Source organism: Rhincodon typus, unplaced genomic scaffold (genome assembly GCF_021869965.1).
Source record: "Rhincodon typus isolate 14 unplaced genomic scaffold, sRhiTyp1.1 hic_rhity00001149, whole genome shotgun sequence".
Taxonomy (NCBI): domain Eukaryota; kingdom Metazoa; phylum Chordata; class Chondrichthyes; order Orectolobiformes; family Rhincodontidae; genus Rhincodon; species Rhincodon typus.
In genome coordinates this window covers 11557-17492 of record NW_025966787.1, presented here as the reverse complement: position 1 = coordinate 17492, position 5936 = coordinate 11557, and the positions used below count along the sequence as shown (strand labels likewise).

Below are 5936 nucleotides of genomic sequence, written 5' to 3'. Positions count from 1 at the left end.
TTCCCAGACAAAAGAGACAATAAGGTGCAGGGCTGGATGAACACAGCAGGCCAAGCAGCATCACAGGAGCAGAAAGGCTGACGTTTCGGGCCTAGACCCTTCATCAGAAAAGCTTGTTTCAGGAGTCGCAGGGAGAAACGCTTCTGAAGGATCTCAATGCCATGAGTGTAGATATTGTCACGGTTGGGGCCAAATTGGGAAGGCTTGAATGTGGATTGTAGTCCATTGGGGATGATCTGGTTCCGTAGGCAGGTGCTAAGGAAGGTGATGTGGCTGTAGTACCTGGTTTGCTTCAGGACATGGTCGAGCAGTTTCAGGGCCGAAGAGATTACGAGAGAGTTGCAGTGGGAGAGAGATCCCCTGAGGTTTGTCCGGAGGGAGCAGGGTAACTTCTTCAGGCTAGGCATCCTTAGAAGAGGCTTCGCAGTGGAGTTAAAATTGAATCAGAGATAGTAGGAACTGCAGATGCTGGAGAATCCGAGACAACAAGGTGCAGGGCTGGATGAACACAGCAGGCCAAGCAGCATCACAGGAGCAGAAAGGCTGACGTTTCGGGTCTTGTTTTCCCAGACAAAAGGCAGCTTTACGTGGAACACAAGCAATTTCTACAGACACCGAGAGTTGTTGCTGTGAGCTCGGATAGGAAGTGAACGTTGAGCTGCAATAGTCCCGAACGTTGCTCATGTGCATCTTTTAATTTCCAATCACTTCAGCTCCTGGGAATCTGATAACAAAAACGTCCAACATGAATTCCCACTTTTGAAGCATGTGTCAATCTACAAATATAGAAAAGCAGCCATATGCACTCGAGCCAGGTAGGACTCGAACTTACAATCTTCTGATCCGAAGTCAGACGCGTTATCCATTACGCTACTGGCCCAACACGCTGCTGTTAGTGTTACGTCTTGTCGTGTTGTGATGTTAACAGGGACCAAAGTGGAAATGCAATTCACGAGGTGAGCACCAGCAAAGGTAACCACCGTCATTGCTTTACCTCAATGGAAGCCACTTTGCGAAGCGGCCAGTTTCACTGGGTAAGGAAGCAAATTTGTCATCTGTCGCCTGCTTCTCTGCTGAAACTTGTCACCGTTTAATTCACAGTCACTTCCTTAGTATATGATTCAATCCAGTGAACCGTACTTTCATACTTTGACTCTCTTCGAGTCAAGACTGCGAACAAATTAAGCGAGAAATCACCGGTCATTTTAGCCAGGGCTCTGGAATCGGATGAGTTGAACGATGCCTTTATTCGTGAAGCTCCTTCACCGCAGCTCAGCACCTCAAAACAAGGTCCTGTTAGCGTCAGCCTGTTTGTACCTTGCTGCAGTACATCTGCTGAACAACATCACAGTATCACAGCTCCGCTTTCTTCACATTGTAATCCGGGCGACAATGTGAACTGTTTCGAAGCTTAGAGAGAGACACATGTCGGGTAAAGGTGGTTCTGATGTGAAGAATGGACAGAGAGCGTGTACAAGTCACATCGCAAGGGGTACTGTTATCCTATCTCGTGTTCCAGTGGTTAGGATTTAGAGCATGCGTCGCCGAGCCCCGGATACAATTCTCAGTCATGAAATGAAATTTCTTTCTCTTGTATGAATTACCCAAATTAAAAGGATTTCCTGGTCTCCGAATCGGCCAGAATCAGTCCAGTGAGAGTTTTCTCCCAATTAAAGGACAATGACAGCAGATACACGGGAAAGCTACCAGCCTCATGTCCCCCTCCAAGCCTCTCACCATTCTGAGTGGAAATATGTCACTGTTCGTTCAATGTCGCTGGATTGCAATCCTGGAATCCCTTCACAACTTGCAAAATGGCTGTACTTACACGCCAGGAATTTCAAGGAAGTGAATCATCACCTCCACCTATGGAGTAATTAGAGATGGACAATGAAATTTCAGATTGAAATTGTGATTTGACAAGAAGAGCAATTGTCCTTTGCTACTTTTACTTTTCCAAAATAAAGTCTGGGACATTCATTGTGGAGACACAGAAATAGTCTGATGCCATCCACTGCAGAGAAATCCGTGTCACCAAGAACAGGCTCCCCTGCACCCGGGGCCACCTCCCTTCGAGCCTTTCTGCTTTTTGGCTGTTCCCAAGTATCTGATTGTGCCAGAGGCCAGATTTTTCCATTGAACTCTGGTAATTTCAGTTTTTCAGATCAGGAAATGACACCAAGAACATCAGAGTCAATGTCCCAGCATCATAAAGAGGGGAAAGGTGCTTTGACTGATTCTGTTCAATCAGAAATTTCACCCTTCACTCTCCGCTGAGTCTGGTTCACAAAGTGTTTTGAAAGATTTACAAAGCTGCAAACAGGGTTATCTGTTTTATTTCCTTTCCATGTTCCAACTACCAACTGACAATTTTAGTGTCGTTTATAATGTTGGAGGTGGGTAGCAGTGGGTTTGGGCAGTTTGATTAAGCTGATAGCGTGAAATCCTATCTTCTGACCAGAGTCAGTAAACAGATTAGATGGATTTAAAGACAATTAAAGAAGACGTATTTACATTTATATAGGTCTTATCAACACCAGTGAGGAAGCCAGTTTACCGATGGCAGACATTGTTTAAAACTTGATTCCTTTTCCTCCGAATGTGATATAAAACCAGAAGTCACGCGATATCAGGTTGTAGTCCAACAGGTTTACCTGAAATCGCAAACTTTCAGAGCACGGCTCCTTCATCAGGTGAAGTGGATGGATGCAATATATTCACAGCAAAGACCCTTTGGGATCATACACTGAAATCGATTTCATTAAGAACCACCTCAATGCTCTCTCGAAGATTTAAAAAAAACACGTCAAAGGCAGCAAGGGCTCACGCAGAATTCAAACTTGCAACTTCTCGCACACCTGACATCCACCTGAAGGTAAACTCAAACCATGAGACCAACAATTTACTCTGGTGATGTCCAACTTAACAATAAATCAGGTGCCACTCAGTCAGTGATAGTGTCCATACCTCTGACGTAGGAGAACAGAGTTCACGTACTTTCTGTTCCAGAGGTGTGCAGTAATATATCTGAACATGTTGATTAGACAGAAATACTATTCTCCGTTGCTTGAGGCAGTGAAAGCAGCAATAAACAACTTCTCTTTCTGTCTCCCTGTTCCAGGGAAGGTGCTATTTGTCCCTTCCGCTGGGACACGGTTCTCTCCATTGGCAGATGCATTAAATTATTTCCCTCTACGGGCAGGCATTGCCGGGGGATGGTATACGCTCTGCAGCTCCCTCTCAATCGCTGGAGGAGGGAAGGAGCAGAAGGGATGGAATCAGGTTTGTTCAGCAAATTATAAACCGCGATTTGGAACTTTCGTCAAATGACATTTATCGGAGTCAGACAGAAGGATGGACAGCTGCTGGGAGAGGGACAAGACGAAACTCGAGATTAGTCCCTTCTTCAACTTATTATGGGATCTTTCTGTGCAGCCTGTTTGGTGTTCAGGATTTGTCTGCACACAGCAATCCTGCAGAAACACCTTAGCAACGCGGGCGTACGTTCGCTTGCTGCCGCCAGAGCAGGAGTTATTATGTGACACCAACAGTTCCGGATTAAGAGAATCCCCCGTGGCCCTGAGTTTCGGGGCGACAGACATTACAATGTGGAAGGCAGGGTTAAAAATGAGCCATTGTTTCTCCCTCGCCCGCTCTGTCACAGAGACAGGGAAAATGATGTCATCAACCCATGACGTCATTCCAGTGTAAAAAGAAGCCGTTCAGCCCATCGAGCCCACAGCTACTCTCTGTCACTTGCATCTCTCTGACGTTATTCACATTCATTGATATCTGTCCTAATAATAGTGAACTGTGTATGTGCCGTGATGCTGTCTCTGACATGATGATTCTCTTATTATCACGTCATGATCCTCTTACTATTCACGTCTGAAACGGTGCTGGAAATTAATGAATGGAATGGAAAAAAGCTGGGAAGTAATATGTCTCAACTTCACCAGTTTGGTCCCAACTTAGAGAAGACCGACAGGAAACAGGAGAGGGCTAATGAGAACTTGGTAAGCGTGTCACCTCACCTGTGAATCAACATGGAGGATTTATTACAGATATCTGTAGCACAAAGCTGATCAAAACGTGAGGCGCAGAACTAAACATCATGCGCCTGGAGCAAATAGCAGCAGATGGTTTTGATCCATCGATCTCTGGGTCATGGGCTCAGCACGCTCCCACAGCGCCGCTCTGCTTGGTGGCAAAATGTGCTTGTTAGGCAATCATTCAGCTTTTCATTTGGCGTGTGGCATGTACCTTCAAGGATGAATTCAAAAGATTTCATTGTTGTTGTGTGATTCTCTGTTGCGTAGATGTGTCTCGCTTATGTAAACATCACCTTTGTCTAATTCCCACATCCTGTTTGCTGAACTCGGATTTCACTCAGAATCACAAAATTTATCACAACGCAGACGGAGGCCATGCAGCCCACCTCAGCTGTGCCGCTCTCCACAGTGAGTAAATGATTGCCTCTTGCCTTCTCCGTGTAACTGTGCGCATTATAACTTTTAACATAACCATCGAATTCCGCTTTGTATCGACAGAATCTGCATCTTGGGTACTGTCAGACAGTGATTTACAGACCCGAACCTTCTCTGTTCAAAGCTTCAAACGGACCAGCTTTCAGCTTTCTACTCTACAAGGTGAGCTTTCCCAACTCTCCAAACTAACTTTATTGCTGATATTCCTCTTACACGGCACCATTCACGTGAATCTGTTCAGTGCTGTCTCTAATCACTTCGAATCCCTGCTTCCAGAAGTTTGACGCCCAGTACTGAGCAATAATTCAGCTGGAGGATTCATTCACAGTCAGATTCCCTGGCGAACAACCTGAAACACGTGCTTTCGCTTTGAACAAGTGCTTCCTTTTGCCGTGTTCACTGCAATGGTACTTCTGCCCCATCCACACTTCAGGCAATCCGACATCATTTAACGGAGCTACTTTGAGGAAAAGCTGCCCGGGCATTGTGGCAAAAGAGAAAGTAGAAAGCTGGGTTTGCTGAGGAGTTGAACCCGGGACCTCCCGCACGCTCACACTGTGAAGTACCCGCAGTGAGAGGCGTACTCCTAGACCAACGAGCCTGTCTCCTTTAGGCTTGCTGAGCTACAAACCAGCTGAGACTTGCTCAGAGCGAAATACCTCCCATGTTGCTCCAGGAATTCGAAGCAGCAAACAGTTTCAAGAACATTTTCCTCTCATTCTGTCTCCCCGCTCCCGGGCCGGTGCTGTTTGTCCCTTCCACGGAACTGGGTCTCTCAGATGGTAGATTAAATCAATTTCTCCCACTTGGATCACAAGAAGTATTGAAAGATTCATGAAGTCGGAGACTGTTTTTTTTTTTTCTTTTCCATGTTTCCAACGACCAACTGATTTTTACCCCCAAAATCTCGTCGCAATCCTCCTGCTTCCTCATGCCCAGGGATGAGGGAATTCAGTTTTGTGGAGAGATTCCAGAGGCCGGATTTGTTCTGTTTAAAGCAAAGAGGACTAAATGGAGATGACGCGAGAGTTTGGATGAAGCAGACAGCAAGAAACTATTTCTAGGAAATTGGAATTTTAGAACATAGAAGATGAAGTGAGTGAGAGAGAGAGATAGTAGGAACTGCCGATTCTGGAGAATCTGAGATAACAAGGTGTAGAGCTGGATGAACACAGCAGGCCAAGCAGCATCAGAGGAGCAGGAAAGCTGACGTTTTGGGTCTGGACCCTTCTTCAGAAATGACAAAGAGAGTTGCGTTTATATTGGACTTTTCACCACCCGTGATGAGGTCCGTTGACAACGGGCAGACCTTCTTTAAAACTTGCTTCCTGCTTCTCCACACGCGATTTCTTCGCCGTAAGGAGACTGAGGGATCTCAATCTCAAATTCATCGAAACCTGACCTCATAAGTGAAGAATGGAGCGCGATACTGAACGCCCGGAATCGCTC

At 45.9% G+C, this 5936-nt stretch overlaps 1 non-coding gene across 1 annotated transcript; it reads right to left on the bottom strand.

The window, feature by feature from the left end:
- Window positions 1-807: 807 nt before the first annotated feature.
- trnar-ucg lies at window positions 808-880 on the bottom strand. The gene has a single exon. It is a non-coding gene; the product is annotated as a tRNA-Arg (tRNA).
- Between the last annotated feature and the right edge of the window lie 5056 nt (window positions 881-5936).